Here is a 19,700-nt window from a genome sequence, read left to right as displayed (position 1 = left end):
AAAGTAGAAGTTTTCCTAGGCAGTCAGTTCTGTCTCGTTTCGGGCAAGAGGATGCAATGGTTTTAAGCTCTTAGAAATTTCGAAACCTAAAGAATTCATGTGTAATGCCAGAGTAATCAGTTTTCCACTGGGGAACCTTGTTATTATTGAGTTGAAACTCCAGGAAGGTTGTTAGGTGAACATGGAATGAGAGTAAAATTGGGTAGGGTTTTTGCACACATTACTGAAAAAAATTTTGTGTGGAACACCCCACAAAAGTTGCCATAGTGAAATGATTTCCACATAGTCCAGATTTTCCATAACAGTGCTGATTAAATATGAAGTATTTAACTTTTGGTTAGAAAGTATGATCACTATATATATATATATATATATATATATATAAAAGTATATCTTTTCAGTAACTAAAATACAGTATTTTTTTTATTGGAGTATAACTGCTTTACATTGTTGTGTTGGATTCTGCTGTACAATGAAGTGAATCAGCTATATGTATACTTATATTCCCCTCCCTCTTGGACCTCCCTCCCATCAGCCCCCCATCCCACACATCTAGGTTGTCCCAGGGCACCGAGCTGAGCTTCCTGCCCTTTATAGCATGTTCCCGCTAGTTATCTATTTTACACGTGATAGTGTATATATGTCAATCCTAATCTCGCAATTCCTCCCACCCTCCCCTTCCCCCGTGTCCACATGTCCATTCTCTATGTCTATGTCTGTATTCCTGCCCCGCAAATAGGTTCATCTGTACCGTTTTTCTAGAGTCCACATATATGTGTTAATATACGATATTTGTTTTTCCCTTTCTGGCTTACTTCACTCTGTATGACAGACTCTAGGTCCATCCATATCTCTACAAATAACCCAATTTTGTCCCTTTTTATGGACGAGAAATATTCCATTGTATATATATGTACCTCAGCTTCTTTATCCATTCATCTGACGTTGGACGTTTAGGTTGTTTCCATGTCCTGGCTGTTGTAAATAGTGCTGCAATGAACATTGGGGTACATGCGTCCTTTTGAATTATGGTTTTCTCAGGGTATATGCCCAGTAGTGGGATTGCTGGGTCATATGGTAGTTCTATTTTTAGTTTTTTAAGGAACCTTCATACTGTTCTCCATAGTGGCTGTATCAATTTACATTCCCACCAACAATGCAAGGGGTTTCCTTTTTCTCCACACCCTCTCCAGCTTTTATTGTTAGTAGATTTTCTGATGATGGCCATTCCGACCGGTGTGTGGTTATACCTCATTGTAGCTTTGATTTGCATTTCTCTAATAATTAGTATGTTGAGCCTCTTTTCATACGCCTCTTGCCCATCTGTATGTCTTCTTTGGTGAAATGTCTATTTAGGTCTTCTGCCCATTTTTTTTTTTAAACATCTTTATTGGGGTATAATTGCTTTACAATGGTGTGTTAGTTTCTGCTTTATAACAAAGTGAATCAGTCATACATAAACATATGTTCCATATGTCTTCCCTCTTGCGTCTCCCTCCCTCCCACCCTCCCTATCCCACCCCTCCAGGCTGTCACAAAGCACCGAGCCAATATCCCTGTGCCATGCGGCTGCTTCCCACTAGCTATCTACCTTACTACGTTTGTTAGTGTGTATATTCTGCCCATTTTTTAATTGCGTTATTTGTTTTTTTGATATTGAGCTCCATGAGCTGTTTGTATATTTTGGAGATTAATCTTCTGTCTGTTGATTCATTTGCAAATATAAAATACAGTATTTATATCCAGTTGTGAGATGTGAAAATGAAGTAATGGGACTCTAGGTTATTGGGTTTGCTAAAGAAAATATCATACATATAACCTCTATGATCAGTTGTGCTCTCCATCCAAACTTGGAATCTTTTCATGGATCCAAGAGCAACTCCCTCACCCTCTTTCTAGTGAGGATGTGTAAACACTCAACTCCCCATCCCACAACTTTCCCTCTCACTCTTGGTAGATGATCTGATTGGCTTTGCTTGAGTCAACTGCCCATCCATTGGCTGGGGAAGCAGAGGGTGTCTAAATTAAGAATGTAACTCCCCCCAAAGCAAGGAGGGAATGGATTCTAGTGGCCATAGTATACAAACTCCTTGGCATGCATACATGATCCATCATAATAAGGCACTGCCTAACTCTTCAGTATGCTCTCCTATCCCTCTCTCTTCATACCCAGTAGTCACATATAACTCACACTCTTTGCCATCTACATACTTTTGTACTACCATTCCCTACACTTAGCTGGTGGTCTCCTGTTCAATTTTCAAGACCCTGTTCAGTCATTAGCTCTTTATTTTGTATTTTTATTTTTTAAGTTATCAGCTCTTTAGAAATTCTTCTCTGACAACTCCCTTTTTCTCCCTCGCCTCCCCTCCAGGTTGGATGCCCTTCTCACGTGTTCCCATACCACCCACAGCATCATGATGTATTCAAACTGTCTGTTTTCTTGTCTTTTTCCCGTTTGCCTGATGCACAGTGAGGCCAAATAATACCAAAATGTCACAGTTTGGAACAGAGAAAGGTTTATTGGAAGGCCATGCAAGGAAATGGGTGGCTCACACCTTAAAAGCCCCAAACTCCCCGAAAGTTTTTAGCAAAGCCCTTTTACAGGAAAGGTGGGGGAGGGACATGATTAGTTGTTGCAAACTTCTTGGTGTCAGATCCTTTGTTCTTGAGGTCAGGTCATGGTCAGGTAACTACGTTTCTGTAAATCTCCACCAAACAAATGTTAGTCTCTGTTCTGACAAGAAAAGGGCAAGGTCCCTAAGCAAAACTTTCACCCTCTGAGGTCCAGGTCCTGGCTAAGAGGAGCGGGTGCCTGCAGGGGCCGGTTACCCTGCCCCAGAGCATTTGTCCAGCACCCAGTCTGGGTCCTCCCGCCAGCGCCCAGGTCTGGCTGAAGAGGCAGCTCCCTCAGGGCCAGGTCCCCAGACCCTACCCAGCTGTCATCACTGAGGGAGCCTGGCCCTTAGGCCGCTCAGATGGCGGGGGCCAGGTCCTGCAGACTGCGACCCAGACAGACTGAAGATGCAGAGGTTGCAGAAGGGGCCAAAGGGGCAGGGATGGGGGAGAGGTTCACCGCTGCCTTAAGGCCTGGGTGCAGCCAGTGGGCGGCCTTGGAGAGGGCTCTAGAGTCCTGCAGGACACAGCCCCCAGCCTGTTTCCTGGGCCCCCCAGCTCACCCGAGGCTGCGCAATAACGGTGCCCAGTAACTGGCCAAGTGCTAATGGCTGTACGTTGCCCCGCTCTATTACAAGCTCACAACTCAAATGGTATTTGATTAGAACAAACGGCAATGTCATATCATATCATTCAACCTAATAGACCAAATGCCTTTCCAGACAATCATCATAGAATGTTAAAGATATGTATATTTCAAGGGTCAAGTTTTAATATAGTTAATAATTGTTACTGTTTCATCTATGACTTTCTTAAATGAAACTGGCTTTTTATTTTCTTTTTCTGCAAAGAGTAGTGGTGAAGAATACAATGACTACAGTTTAATACAAAATAAAGTAAAATAAAATGAAAGACGTGATGTCTGGAGCTCCAACAAAAATTTTGGCCCAAATTTGGGGATAGAAGCCAAGCAGTAAGTATAGAGTAGAGTTTGGATCCCTGGGGTACCTACTTAACACTTTCTGAGAGAGAAGACAAAAGCCATATGTGTTTAAGATGTTGGAATTTGGGGATGCAGGCGAACCCATCAGTCCATCTGTTAACAGCTAGTGTGAGATTGACTGCTGGGCTTTGCTCTAATCCCAGTATTCCCATCCCTTGCGGTGTCCTTGGGAACATCCTGGGACTAGCTGGAGGCCAGGTGGCCAGTAAGAGTGGGGCTGGACCAGGATGACAATAGAGGGAGAAAAGGCGGGTAACAGACTCCAGGTCCAGGGCGGAGAGGCTGGCCAAGCCCCATACTCTGTCAGCCCTCGTCCGTACTCCTTTCCCTTCCTTCTCCCACCGAACTCCGGTGTCCTCCGGGGAGAGCAGAGGGAGTCAGAGCCGGACTTCGGCTACCCGCAGCCGTGCAGAACCGAGCCCGAGACCACCCACGTTATCAGGACCCCTCTCGCGGCCCTGTTGCCAGCTAGTGCCACGCCGCCCCCTCAGCCCGCCGCCCGCTTTGAAAGCGCCCGGAGCTTCCAGCTGCGTCATGGGCTGTGTCGAGCTGCCATTCGCCAGCGCGCGTCACGTGCGGCAGCGCGCGGCGGCGATTGGTGCGGTACGAGGAGGCGGGGGCGGGCCGGGGACCGCAGAGGCAGAGTTGACTCAGCCCCGAGCGCCCAGCGGCGGTGAGCGGTCTGCTAGGCGGGCGGCCTGGTAGAGTAAGGCCGTGAGGGGCGGTGGTGTTGCCTATCCTGCTGCGGGGGGCGGCGGGGCCTCTGGGACATCCCGGCGAAGCGCGGCCTGTGGGGTTCGGTTGAGGCTGCGGCCGGCGGGAGGGGAGCGAGTGGGGCGGGGCCGGCGGGGGAAGCTGCGAAGCTGACCCGCCAGCCGCTGCTAGGACTCTGGATGAGGAGTCGGGGAAGAGGTGCGCGACTTGCAGCTAACGTAGCTGCGCCTGCGACTCCAACACCGTCCTAAACGTCTGGATCAGCACGTGGTGAGTGCTGGAGGGCACCTCAGTGAGGGGGACTGGCCTGGGTCTCGGGGCTGCAGGGCCGGGGCGCGAGGGGCCGTCCTCAGCCCCCGCCCAGGACCCGACCTGGATCTCGAGAAGCTGAATGTCGCCATTCTCCTGTAGAAGCTCCTGATTTTTAAATGTTAGTAACTAATTAAAAGTAAATAAGTAAACACGGGGGGAACCAAACAAGTTGTTGACGGGCCGATTCCAGACCATCAGTTTGTGACCTATGTAGACCAGATTCTCTTCCTGATTTGTGGTGTGACCTTGACCAAGTCACGTCTCTCTGGGATGGGCATTCTCAACATGGGTAACAGTGCTCATATACCTGGGGGTCAGAAAGGTCTTAGAAAATACAATGGCTTGTGGCTTTGCAAAGGGCCACAGAATATAAGCAGATGTACATGTGGCGTTAAAATGTTAATAGGGGCTGGGAGAATTAGAAGAGAAAATGCCTAGAAAGGCTTCTGGGGGAGAGAGTGGGGAAATGAGAAAAAGGTGAGAAAAGGCTTCAACCTCACTGCTTTAAGGGAAGAGGTAAACAGACGTTCCTGTGATACTTGTATATATTAAAGGATTAAAACAAACTAGCATTTATAGACAGAGTTGGAAGAACCTGAGAGGTCATCTAACTATTAGAAAAGTTTTGTGACACCATACATGTACACACACATAATTTTACTTGATCTCCAAAACAAACTCATTCCACTTTCTATAATGAGAAAATTGAGAGTCAAAGCGTTTGGGTGATGTGCTGCAGTCAGAGCTATTAAATGGAAGAACTGGAATTTAAACCCAAGTCTCTATGGCTCCAAACCCGCCTGCACAACATGTTGCCTCTCAGCCTGTGGTCCAATTATGTCACAACCAAGAATTCTACTCTGTGACTTTTTAAAAATGAAGATTCCCAGTACCCTCCACTCCAGAAATGTGAATTCAGTATCTGGGACCGGGACCGGGAATCTGCATTTTAATAACTTTACTAGGTGATTCCATTTTGGTGATCCAGGGACCATTTGGAGAACAACTACTCTAGTCTAATTTCCCACCCAGTCCCCATGTCCTCATGGGATTGTACCCTAGGGATTCAAAATTCCCCTTCCAGAGCAGAGATTCCATCTCCTCTTCCAGATAGGTGACCAACCAAGCTTTGGGAGGAAGTCCTTTGTTGGGAGAAGCCAAAGTTTATGAGACAGCACGTTGCACAGCTCTGTTTGAGAAAGTGCTGACAATTTTGCTTTTTTTTTCTTTCTCTCCCTTCCTCCCCCCTCGCTTCCTTCCTTCCTTCCTTCCTTCCTTCCTTCCCTTCCTTCCTTTCTTCCTTCTTTCTTTCCTCCTCCCTCCCTTCCTTCCTTACCTCCCTCCCTCCCTTCCTTCCTTCTTTCTTTCCCTTCCTTCCTTCCTCCCTCCCTTGCTTCCTTCCTTTTTTTGTAGAGCTTCCTTCACTGCTGTTCTGACCCTCCTGAAAAACCAGGCTCAAGGCATTTCTTTTAAAGTTAATATTAAACTTTAAAACACCATGAAAAAAAGTTTAAAAGCCACAATTCACTCATAATGCTACCAGTCTAACAATGTTCATGTTCCCTTGTATTGTTCTACTGTTAATTAATGATCTCCCTCTTGTTAATCATTGAACAATCATAGATTGTTCAAGTTCACAAAATTTAGAAAATTCTTCCAAGAGATAGGCTTGAACTTCACAATTCCTATTGGAAATCAGAAAATTATGCTGAAGATAAACTTTAAATCACAGTTTTCTTGAAAGCATGTCTCATTCTTCTTCCAAATTCCTCAAAATCTGAAGGTTTTTCTTTAGTTCTAAAATAAATGGTATAGTGGGAATGAAAATGTATACACTGAAATATTTCTTCTCTAGTAACTTTATCTGTTCTTTCCCATATCACTTCAACCTCACCAAAATATATGTTTAATTACTTAGTTTGCTTATAGATTTCCTGTTCTAAAAAATATAAGTTGAATAATCAAAACATTTCTTTGCAGTTATTATCATTTAATGCACTTTGTTGCTGAAAAGGTTTTAGTTTTCTGGCTCTTGTGGAGGCAGTATGGGATAGAGAAAATAAAGTGGGTTTTGGTTTAAGGAAAACTTCATGTTCAAATCCCAATTCCAACACTTTAACCTTGGGCCATTGACTTCCTCTGTTTTTCTCACTTAGCTCATCTTTAAGATGGGGACAGTGCCACCAGGGTTTTATCTGAGACAGCATTTATAAAGCCACCAGAGTACTAAGCACAACTCTTTTTCTACTATTAGTTCTCTTTCTCCTTCACTCTTTTTAGAGCAAATTTGTGAGTTCCAATCCTGCTGTATAATATTTGAGGTTATTTTCATTTCCAAAAGAGATGGAGAGGGTTTTTTGGGGGATCTTCTATGTGTGGCATAAACAAAATCCATAAAAATAATAGTGAACCACCTTTTAAATTTTTCTTTGAGAAATCTAAGGGCATAGACTATCTAGCTCTTTATCACATTTTGCTATGACCAAAATCATCCATTTGTTAATTCGGTAAACATTTATGAACACTTATTAGTGCCAGGCATCTAAATGTAGGGGATATACCAGTGAAGAAGACAAACAACGTCCCTTATCTTACAAAAATTATATAAGAAAAGGACAATAAATGAATAAAACAAGGTAATTACAGATTGTGATAAATGCCAGGACAATAAGACTATAAAGTGTCTCAGTGTTAACATGATAAGGAACTGTGTTCCTCACTGAGTTTAATTTGTAACAAATATTGGTTAGAAAATTCTCTAAAAAGTCTCAGTTAAGATTGTGAACGTAGATTGTGTGTCAGAAAATGGAGAACTTAAGGAAAATAAATGATCACAGTTAAAGATTACCGAGATCTGAAATACTGTAATTTTTACAATTGATGCAAGAGATGTGATTTACAGTGGTTCCATAGAACTGTCAATGTTGATAGTTCTTTACCTTGACTTTAAATAAGTTATAATATTTTTCTTGGAAATTATTCCCTTTAATAGAAATTAACATGGGTACCTAGCTTGGTAGAAAATTGTGTCCAAAAAACATCTTCCTCTATGGTTTCTGTAAAATTTATTGATTCTTAAGCCCATGGGAATTTTAACACACAGTGAGTATGGACTGACCATTATAAAACAGGTGTCTAAGAAACTTTAGATATAAGTCCAGTAATTTTAGATATAATTTAGAAGTTACATATCTTTATTTTTCTAGTTTATCAGTGATCAATCTGATCACAGTAAATTGAGCAAATTGGATTTTTAAAAAAACTGAATTTTGCAAGTGGCTAGTTACAATGATGAAAATTTGAAACTCCCTATCTACATACACTTGCCTGAAAAAAATAACTTAAGAATATTAATAGGGATTCAGCTTTAGCATTTTCTCAGTTTGTTATTGATCATGTTTTCTGGGCTATGTAGTTAAGTATTTGGACATGCTTTTTTTGTCTTGGTTTAAAACCTAACATTCGTTCTCTTGGGTAATAAACCTTTATGATTTTAATCCATAACTTTTTGAGTAGTAGGTTCTACCTCAAGATCATCACCCAGCCTCATTCTAGCTGCTATGAAAGAATACTTCCTCTCTTTGCTCTTTCTCTTGGGTGTGAATAAGTATCAGTCTTCGGATCATACTTTCCTGTCTGGATGCTGCTGTGTTTATAACACAAGGAGTTGACCATTGCAGGTGGAGAATGGTTTGGAGAAAGCCCACAAATAGTACTTGAGGGAAACAAAGGCATGCCTTTTTGATCTCTGAGTCATTTCTATTCACTACAGTTCAAGCAGCACCATTTCTTCTGCACACTTGATCTAATAATTTGTGGCACTCTCCCCTTCAAAAGCAAGGTTGTCTGGCTGCATAAATGAACTCAGGACTTTATTTCATCAAAAAAATTTGAATACTTACTATGTGCTAGACATTATAGTAGTTTAAATGGATCTGTTATTATGGATTCAGTGACAAATTTCTGTAAGTTTAAGAAGGGCCAAGTGATCTTAGCTACTCATGGAAACATTTTCTCATTTAGAAACATGCCTTTGCAAAGTCAATCTTGATTATGTTACTTTTATAGCTTTATAAAGACTAATTCAGCTCTAGGTGGAAAATGTTCTAGAGAATTTATATTTTCTCCATTTTAAAATATCTTCTGTTCTAGGAATTAAATAGCCCAGTAGTTTAATTTAGTGTTGTGACTGTGGATTTTTTTTTTACATCTTTATTGAGTATAATTGCTTTACAATGTTGTTTTAAGTTTCTGCTGTACAACAGAGTCAATCAGCTATATGTATACATATATCCCCATATCCCCTGCCTCTTGAGCCTCCCTCCCACCCTCCCTATCTCACCCCTCAGGTGGTCACAGAGCATCAAGCTGATCTCCCTGTGCTATGCAGCAGCTTCCCACTAGTTATCTGTTTTACATTTGGTAGTGTATATATGTCAGTGCTACTCTCTGTGACTGTGTTTTTATTTTATTCTATTCACAATACTGTTTCCCAAGAAGTTTTCATATAATATATATTGACTTTTAAAAATAATGTTTTCTAGGAAGAAAATAAAGGTATAAAGGTAATATATATTTGGTATCAAACTTAGAAAATATTAATAATCAGAAAATAAAATAAAATACACCCTGTTAATATTTTGATATATATTCTTCTGGTCTTTCTCTGTGTACCTATTTTATTTATATATTTCTTTGATAAAAATGAGATCATACTCTGCATTCTATTTCACAGCTTGTATTTTTTAATCTAGTATTACATGGCAAATAAATATGCTTTTTTATTCACATGATTCCCGTTCTTTGTAAGCAGATGTTTTATTGCTAGAATAGGGACTACAAGAATCTATTTATTAAATTATTCTGCAGGATAAATTCAGAAACCCAATCTACCAACAAAATCCACTTCTCTGCTCCTTTCCATCCTTAATTCTGTCCCCGTTACTCCCCACTGCCCATTCTCCCACCCCCAGGAGGATTCTGTTGGGGGAATCTCTGAAGGAAGGTTTATCTAGTCAGTTACATACTAACGCTTAAGATCTCATCTTTTCAAACCTTTTCAGCCAACCCTTTAGCATTTTTAGTTTTTACTTTATTTGCTAGAGAACCTGTTTTGTGAATGGATGGGCTTATTCCTATTCTAAGGTCGAAATCTTTTATCCACCCTTTTTATAAACCATAACAGATTTCAACTTCCCATCAAGAGTGGAGTTGGGAGGGTTTGGAGTAATGTGGGAAAATAAAAATCATATGCTGGAATTCTTGCTCAGAATTGTAGGGGAAGGGGAGATATCTGAATAAAAATATGTTTAGGGTTGAGTAATAGACATTCAAATTTAAGTTTTTTGTGTTCCAAAGAAAATGGCCCAGTTTTTAAATTCCATCTTGCCTTTTGTGTATTACTTCAAACTCTCTAGCAATTTTGTTTTATCTGTTGCTAATGTGCAAATATATTTGACTATTAAATATCCCTGTTTTGAAATATACAGTATTTTTGTTTTCATTCTCAATGTCTTTATACTCTATGAGAAATTATATATAAATGACTCAAGCCACAGATTAAGTTTATATTGGATATTAAAAACAACGGTAGGAATGGGTTTTAAATTGTAGTATGAAAGTAAATACCCAGAAGTGTACATAATTGTAACCAGTGAAACTATAGAATCTTTTGAAGACAAATTTATTTCTATAAAAGGAGAAAATTTTAAAAATTAAATGTTTAAAAATTTAGAAAATACCAATAGGCCAAACAGAAAAAAACACTTAGCATCCCACCACTGTTAATGTTCCATTAGTTTACTAATCTAATTTGCCTTTCTCTTTCCTAATCTATAGTGAATTCTATTCATAGTGGTCATATCAAATGATAGCTCTCCCGTGAGTGCTTTAACTCTATTTGAATTGAATATGTATACATTATCTTTTTTGAACCTGTTTTGTGAATGGATGGGCTTATTCCTATTCCAAGGTTGAAATCTTTTATCCACCCTTTTTATAAACCGTAACAGATTTCAACTTCCCTTGCGCATCTATAGATATCTGGCCCATCATGTGTCTTTAGGGAAAAGCGTGAGCATACTAACTTTTTAAGTTTGTTTTAATAATCTGAGTGATAACAAAATAAGAAATAATATAAGTAATAATGGAAAATATAGAAATGTGTAAAGGAAAAAAACAATCACACTCCCATTTTTGGTCAATTTCTTTCAAGTCCTTTTTCTCTGCCTATTTATTTTTACAAAGTATGTGTACAGTTTTTGTATTTGACTTCCTTAATAGAAGTGTTTTACCACTTTAAATCAATTTTTAATATTTTAATATGTGCCTGATATAATGTACTGCAGCTAATGCTAGCCCCTGTCTTTCCCAGCTCCTCCATCTGAATTCTCCTGCAGGCTAGGTTCTTCCCAGATGTTGATCATCCTGACATGGATGCTTTATAATATTCATTGTCATCATTGCTGTCATTTCTTGAACACTTCTTATGTTCCTGTACTTTATATTGGTGGCTTATCTGAACAAGCTTACTTTATCATGTCCTGGTGAATGCTATTATTGGACTGCTATGTCTTCCTTTCTTCCCCATAGCTGAGTTCATTTTCTCAGCCCCTGTAATCTCCACATTTCCTCCATTCTATAAGTCTGTTTTGCACAGGTCCTACCATGCATCTAATTTAGCCTGCCTAATTTTGTCAGTAAAAGGCTGTAAAGAATCAACTGACTCTAGTTCACTGTTTTCTTTCCTTTGAGCAAAAGCTCATTGAAAACAAAGATGATAAGCAGGACCACAGGGGAGGTTTTCTTCTCTCTGTGACTATTTCTGTGTGGTTCCTGGTGCACATGGGAAAAGTATTCTCATTTAGATAATTTTCTTCTCTTCTGTCTTATGCAAATGATTAGATATTTCAAAACAGGGAAAACACAGTTCTGATTATTTGTGTATTTTTAAAGTGTGAATGCCATTAATGGTCTAAATTGCTATAAAAAGATTGTAGAATAATTATGCTTTTAGCTTGTACCTTTCAGAGTCTTGTTGTCTAATTGATTATTACTTGGATCAGTGGTAGACCTCCTAGATAGACAAATCAAACTTCAAAATTCCTCACATTGGTGAAGATGGAAATAAAATTGAACTATTTTTCTTTATATTAAATTTTGGACTTAAATTTTATACTTTTTTAAAACTAACTTTTCTAGGTGACTATAACAATATAGACTAGAAGTAATATCCTTTTGTCACATAAGCGGTGAAATTTATTGGTTTCAGCAGAGTGAATCTTGTCCTGTGGGCATTTGGGGAAGAGATTTTAACATATAGCAATCATTCACTTTGTGCTAGACATTGAGACCAAGGGAGCCTGGTACAATATCCACCCTTCTTTCCTAAGCCTATCCCTCAGGTCATAGTGAACAACTCTGACTCCTTTTCCACACTTCATTACTCCCTGAGTATATGTTTTCATATACTTTTCTACCAGAAAAGTAGAAAAAGTACATATACCTTTCTACCAGACAATTATATTTTTAAAGGTCAGGGCCTATTTATTTATCCTTATATTCCCCATTACTCTCATAGTTCTTGGCATCTAGTAGCAGCTCAAATATTTATTATATTGAATTGGACTGTTGTTCATGTGAGTCCCTAACTATCCTGGCCTCTTCCCCTCTAAACATATTCCAGTTTATCGGTCTTTTTTCAGTTATGTTCCTTGTATGTTCTGTCTTCTGACTTTGAAAAAAATATATTTGCACAAAGACACAATTTTACATGATTGAAAGTTGGAAAAATATCAAAGATGACCTAATTTTATTATTATTGAGGATGTCAAAGTTTTCTCTTACCAGACAGTTATAACTGAAAACTGTATTATTTATTTTGTTGCTCAAATTGTTCCAGCATTTGCCATTGGGAGTTCTTCCAGTTGGCTGAAAGAACGTTGGCATAGTCCCAGCAGTTTGTGTTTTGAGCACTTTCCTACTTTCTGGCACTGTAGGATGCTCCAGGATCATCTTGTATATTCCTTGCTCCACCCCTAAAATCAGCCATTTCTTTTTGTTTGTTTTTGTTTATTTTTTTCTTTTCCATTATGATTTATTACAAGATACTGAATATAGTTCCCTGTGCTATATAGTAGGACCTTGCTGTTTATCCATTCTATATATAATAGTTTGCATCTGCTAATCCCAAACTCCCAATCCATCCCTCCCGCACTCCCCTTCCCCTTGGCAACCACAAGTCTGTTCACTATGTCTGTGAGTCTGTTTCTGTTTTGTAAATAAGTTCATTTGTGTCATATTTTAGATTGCACATGTAAGTGATATCATGTGGTATTTGTCTTTCTCTTTCTGACTTAACTTCACTTAATATGATAATCTCTAGGTCCATCGATGTTGCTGCAAAGGGCATTATTTCATTCTTTTTTATATAAAATCAGCCATTTCAACAAGGATCCCCAGATCCTTTTATTGTAGAATGGTATTAGAAACCAGGCATTGATCTAATCTGCTCATCATTGAAACTGGGGTGTCACTGCCTTTAGGCCCTGTCAGTGTTAGAAAGTAAATGTATGTATATTAACCTGTGTATGTATACACATCTGTATTATTTCTACTATTACTCATCAGTTCCTAACTTAAGCTAAACAGGAGTTCCCACTGATGTCTCAGACTCTAGTTCAGAACTACATGGTTCATTTTAGCCTCTTCCCCTTACTTATCTGTAAACTCCCATTCCAACAGTGAGAAATCTAGCTTCTACCATTCCCCATCTTTTTACTTATTTTATCAGTCGCAGTGTACAAGTACAGCAGTATCAGAATTGTTAACCAGTACCTCGAGAAACAACATTACCAACTACAGTATAGTGTTTATATACAGTTCCTTTTGTTTTGTCCTGCAGTCTCCAGTCATTTCCAAAGATACTTAGAGCCGTTTCTCCCCATCCCCTCCAGTGGGGTTATGTCATACATTTGTAATACAATTAAGTTTTTTTGTCATAGTCTGCATTCCATGCTGGAATTCCCCCCCTCCACCCTCTTAGTTGAGTTTTGTTTTAATTTTCATTTTAAAATATTACATTGATTCCTTGTGCTATGAAGTTCCGTGGGTTTTGACAAGTGGATAACATCATGTATCCATCACTGTAGTGCAAGACAAAATAGTTTAATGGCTCTAAAAAATTGTGCTTTACCTAGCCACTCCTCTGCCCTTTCCAGACCACTTACAAAAACTGATCTGTTTTCTGTCTTTTCTAGAAAGTCATATAAATGAATCATACAGGATGTAGCCTTCTCAGACTGGATTCTTTCACTTGGCATAATGCATTTAGGATTTATCCATGATTTATCCATGTTGTTGCATAGATTAATGGCTTTTTCTGTTTGATCACAGAATGGTGTTTGTAGCATGATTGTAACATCTTGGTTGTTTCCAGGTATTGGCAGTTGGTAACTACGAATAGATCTTTTGCCCATTTTTTTTTTTATTTCATTAGGAACTAAAAAATAGAATATCAAGGTTTAATTTTTAATTTCAAAGCAAAGTTCAGACGATACAGAAGTGTATAAAGGAAATAAAATAGGATAAATGCTCCCTTTTTGCTCCAAACCTAAATCTTTTAAAATAACTGGTGTTAACAAATTGACACATATGCTGCAGGTTTTTCCCCTATGCTTCTAGTAACAGAAATGCATTTTTTTCTATAATTTTGAAATGTTTTACATATAAACCTAACTAGACTAAAATTATTACTCTGCAACTTGCTTTTATTTTTTAACTTATCACTGTATTATAGTCAGTGTTCCAGGTCAGTACATTTAAATCTAACTTGTTCCAGCTGGTTTTCATTCCATAAGAAATATGTGCTATAATTTGCTCGACCATTTCTTACTCAAAAGTATTCAAATTAATACCAGTTTCTTGTCTACAAGAAAAATACTACAGTAACCACACTTTTATACACACTGATGGCCTTTTAGTTTTTTTCTTAAATAAAAATACACTATATGGATATCTATAATTTTATAATTTACCAATATATAAACAGAAAAAAAGCAGTAGGCTTTTTGGGAATGGTAATCATATTCTATCCTGAAACCTATCCTTCCTGTCAGTTTTGCTCTCACTCTCACTCCTGCCCTCTCTCCTCACCATTTCCCTCTCTCATTTTGCTCATTAAAAAAAAAATTAGGTTTTCTTATTCAACCTTAAAAGTTTCTTTGTATATGCTGGAAACATGTCCTTTGTCAGTATGTGATTTGCAGATATTTTCTCCCAGTATGTCTTTTCTTTCTTTTTCTTTCTTTCTTTCTTTCTTTCTTTCTTTCTTTCTTTTCTTTCTTTCTTTCTTTCTTTCTTTCTTTCTTTCTTTCTTTCTTTCTTTTTCTCTCTCTCTCTTTCATTCATTCTTTCTTTCTTTCTCTTCCTTCCTTCCTTCCTTCCCTTTCTTCCCTTTCTTCCCTTTCTTCCCTTTCTTCTTTTTTTCTCTTTCTCTCTCTGTCTTTCTCTCTCTCTCTTTCTTTTCTTTCTTTCTTTCCTTATTTATTTATTATTTTTGGCTATGTTGGGTCTTTGTTGCTGCGCGCAGGCTTTCTCTAGTTGTGGTGAGCAGAGGCTACTCTTTGTTGTGGTGCACAGGCTGCTTATTGTGGTGGCTTCTCTTGTTGCAGAGCACGGGCTCTAGGCATGTGGGCTTCAGTAGTTGTGGCTCATGGGCTCAGTAGTTGTGGCTCGCAGGCTCAGTAGTTGTGGCTTGTGGGCTCTAGAGCACAGGCTCAGTAGTTGTGGCACATGGGCTTAGTTGCTCCATGGCACGTGGGATCTTCCCGGACAAGGGCTTGAACCCGTGTCCCCTGCATTGGCAGGTGGATTCTTAACCACTGTGCCATCAGGGAAGCCCCCAGTATGTCTTTTCATTCTCCTAACAGTGTCTTTCACAAAGCAAGGGGTTTTGATTTTAATTAAGTCCAACTTAAATTTTTTTCTTTTATGAATTTTGCTTTTGGTATTGTACTTAAAAACTCATCGCCAAACCCAAGGTCATGCAGATGTTCCCCTACATTTTCTTCTAGAAATTTTATAGTTTCTGCATTTTACATTTAGGTCTGTGATCCGTTTCAAGTTAATTTTTGTGTAAGACGTGAGGTTCAATTTGTTGCATATGGACTTCCAATGTGTAGCATCATTTGTTGAAAAGACTGTTCTTTCTCCACTGAATTGCTTTTGTACCTTTGTCAAAAAATTGACAGTATTTTTGTAGGTCTGTTTCCATACTCTCTATTGTTTCCATACTCTCTATTCTATCCCATTGATTGATGTGTCTATTCTTACCCTGTGTTCATTATTGTAACAGTGAGTCTTGAAATTAGGTAATATAAATCCTTCAACTTTTGTTCTTCTTTCTCAGAATTGAATTAGTTATTCTAGTACCTTTACCTTTTCATAAAATTTTAGAATATGCTTATGTATGTCTATAAAAAACCTGGCTGGAATTTCAGTAGGGATTTCATTAGGCCACAGAGAATTGACATCTTTACTGTGTTGAGTCTTCCAGGGCAAGAACACAAAATATCTCCTCTATTTATTTAGATTTTCTTTCTTTCATCAGTGATTTCTAGTTTTCTATACTCAAATCCTGTACATATTTTGTTAGATTTACACCTAAGGACTTCATTTTGGGGGATGTTATTATAAATTTATTATTTTTAAAAATTCAAATTCTGAGTATTCGTTGCTGGTATATAGAAAAGCAGTTGACTTTTGTGTATTGACTATGTAACTTTTGACCTTGCTAAACTCATTTATTATGTACAGGAGTTATTTGGTAGATACTTTGGGGTTTTCTGCATAGCAGTTATGTTGTCTGTGATTAAAGCAGTTTTGCATATTTCTTCCTTTCTAGTCTGTATACCTTTCATTTCTTTATTTGAATACACTAGCTAGGACTTTTAGTATGAGGTTGAATTAGAAGTGGTGAGAAAGGACATCCTTGCCTTGTTCCTGATCTTAGGGGGAAACTTAACATCTTGCTATTGAGGATGATGTTAGCTGTGACTTTTAAAAAATAATCTTTATTAAGTTAGTGAAGTTCCCTTCTATTCTCAGTTTTTTGAGAGTTTTTATCATGAATGGATGTTGAACTGTTTCTGCTCATGTATTAATATGATTACATGATTTTTCTTGTTCAATGTATTAAAATGATGAATTACATTGATTAATTTACATATGTTAAACCAACCTTGCAATTTTGGTATGAACGCCCATGTGATCAAGATGTATTACCCTTTTTATATATTGCTGGATTCAGTTGACTAATATATTTACATCTAAATTCATGAAAGATACTCTTTTATAGTTTTCTTTTTTGTAATACCGTTGACCCTTGAACAACATGGGTTTGAACTGTGTGGATCCACTTATACACAGATTTTTTTCAATAAATACTTACTACAGTACTGAACGAACCCTGTTTGGCTGACTCTGCAGATGTGGAACTGTGGATACCAAGGGCTGATTGTAAAGTTATACAAGTGGATTTTCAACTGCATGGAGGGTCAACATCCCTAACCCCAACACTGTTCATGGGTCAACTGTATATTTTAGTTTTGGAATAGGTTAATGCTGGCCTAATGCAATGAGTAGGGAAGTGATCTCCCATGTTTTCTGGAAGAGACTGTAAATGTGGTATTATTTCTTCCTTAAATATGTAGTAAAATTCACCAGTGAAACCATCTAAGCCTTGTGTTCCTTTTGTGTGTGTGTGGGGGGGGGGTGAAGGTTTTCTACTAATTTAATTTCTTTTTTAGATATAGGACTATTTATATTATCTATATTTCCTTAAGTAAGTTTCAGTAGTTTGTGCCCTTCAAGGACTGGTTCATTTTATCCAGATTATCAAATGTATGGGCACAGACTTGTTTGTAGTATTCCGTTATTATCTTTTCATGTCTTTGGTTTTAGTAGTGATGATACCTGTTTTATTCCTGATACTGTTAATTTGTAGTCTCCTCTTTTTTTTCTTGGTTACTTTGATGAGAGGTTTATCATCTCATTCCTTTAACTTTAGGTTTAATTCATTTTTCTTTATCTAGTTTCCTAAGTTGAAAGCTTAGGTTATTGATTTTAGAACTTTCTTCTTTTCTAAAATATATAATACTAAACATTTCTCTCTAAGCACTACATTAGCTGCATCCCATAAATTTTGATGTATTTTTAAAAGTTATTTTTAATTGTAGTAAAATATACATAACATAAAATTTACCATCTTAACCATTTTAAGTGGTTAAATGGTATTAAGTATATTCATGCTGTGCAAGTTAAATTGTATTTTCATTTTTATTTTGTTCAAAATATTTTCAAATTTATCTTGAGACTTCTTAACTCATATATAATTTAGAACTATGTTGTTTAATTTCCAAATATTTGAGGCTTCCTTGGTGGTGCAGTGGTTAAGAATCTGCCTGCCAATGCGGGGGACATGGGTTCGAGCCCTGGTCCAGGAAGATCCCACATGCTGTGGAACAGCTAAGCCCATGTGCCCAACTACTGAGCCTGCACTCTAGAGCCCAGTGCTCTGAGCCAGTGCTCTGCAACAAGAGAAACCACTGCAATGAGAAGCCCAGGCACCGCAATGAAGAGTAGCCCTTGCTCGCCTGTTACTAGAGAAAGCCCGTGTGCAGCAACGAAGACCCAACGCAGCCAAAAGTATATAAAAAATCGATTTCCAAATATTTTGAATTGTCTAGCTATCTTCTATTACTGATTTCTAGTTTTATTTTGGTATGCTTTGAGAATATACTTTGTAAGGTTTCTGTTCTATTTGTTAAATTGTGTTTTCTGTACCAGAATGTTGATGAATGTTCTGTGTGTGCTCCTGTTGTTAGATGGAATGTTCTATAAATATCAGTTGTATCAAGTTGATTGATAGTGCTGTTCAGGTCATCTATATTCTTACTGATTTTCTGCCTACCTGTTCTATCAATTACTTGGAAAAGGGTGTTGAAGCCTCCAATTGTAAATACAGTCATCCCACTTATCCACAGTGGATTGGTTCCAGTATCCTCCCCCAACCCCAGATTCCAAAATCCATCGATGCTCAAGTCCCTTATATAAAGTGGTGTTGTCTCTGTGTATAACCTATGCATATCCTCCCGTATACTTTAAAACATCTTTAGATTACTTATAATACCTAATACAGTGTAAATGCTATGTAAATGGTTGTAAATACAAGCTGAAATCTATGTAAGTAGTTACAGGTATGTAGCAAATTCAAGTTTTGCTTTTTGGAGCTTTCTGGAATTTTTTTTCCAAATATTTTCCATCCATGGTTGGTTGAATCCATGAGTAGGGAACCTGTGGGTATAGAGGGCTAACTGTAGGCAATTTGTCTATTTCTCCTTTCAGTTTTATCAGTTTTTGCTTCATTTTTATAAAGTTTATGCTATCAATTCTCAAATTTGGGCATATTATCAATTTTGAGTCAATTTTTTTTTTTTTTTTTTTTTTTTTTTTTTTGCGGTACACTGGCCTCTCACTGCAGTGGCCTCTCCCGTTTCGGAGCACAGGCTCCGGATGAGCAGGCTCCGCGGCATGTGGGATCTTCCCAGACCGGGGCACGAACCCATGTCCCCTGCATCGGCAGGCGGACTCTCAACCACTGCGCCACCAGGGAAGCCCTTGAGTCAGTTTTTGTTTGTGGTATGAGAGGTCATTAGAGGTTCCTGCTTTTTGCATAGGGATATTCAGTTGTTTCAGAACACTTTGTTGAAAAGAGCATACTTTTTTCTACGTCACTGCCTTTATATCTTTGTCAAAAATCAGTTGTCCGGTAGGTGTGGGTATATTTCTGGACATTGTTTTTTCTTGTTTCATTGCTCCATTTATCTGGCTTTATGCTACTACCTCACTGTTTTTATTGCTGTTGGAAGTATTAGACTGAAAACTTTTCTTGTTCAAGTTGTTTTGGCTACTGTATTTCCATATAAGTTGTGTAATTGGCTTGTCAATTTCTGCAAAAAAACCTCATGAAATTTTGGTTGAGATTGTGATGGATCTA

At 38.1% G+C, this 19,700-nt stretch overlaps 1 protein-coding gene across 1 annotated transcript in view; it reads left to right on the top strand.

Moving 5' to 3' along the window:
• Nucleotides 1–4,523: 4,523 nt before the first annotated feature.
• Nucleotides 4,524–19,700, top strand: part of PTPDC1 (protein tyrosine phosphatase domain containing 1) — an 88,577-nt gene continuing 73,400 nt past the window's right edge. The window contains exon 1 of the mRNA XM_060013526.1: nucleotides 4,524–4,603. The gene's annotated coding sequence lies outside the window, so the exon portion shown is untranslated. The remainder of the gene's footprint in view (nucleotides 4,604–19,700) is intronic.

The sequence above is a fragment of the Delphinus delphis genome, chromosome 6, assembly GCF_949987515.2.
Source record: "Delphinus delphis chromosome 6, mDelDel1.2, whole genome shotgun sequence".
NCBI classification, from domain to species: Eukaryota; Metazoa; Chordata; class Mammalia; order Artiodactyla; family Delphinidae; genus Delphinus; species Delphinus delphis.
Note: the sequence above shows the minus strand (reverse complement) of the source record. Positions and strands in the feature narration are given on the sequence as shown.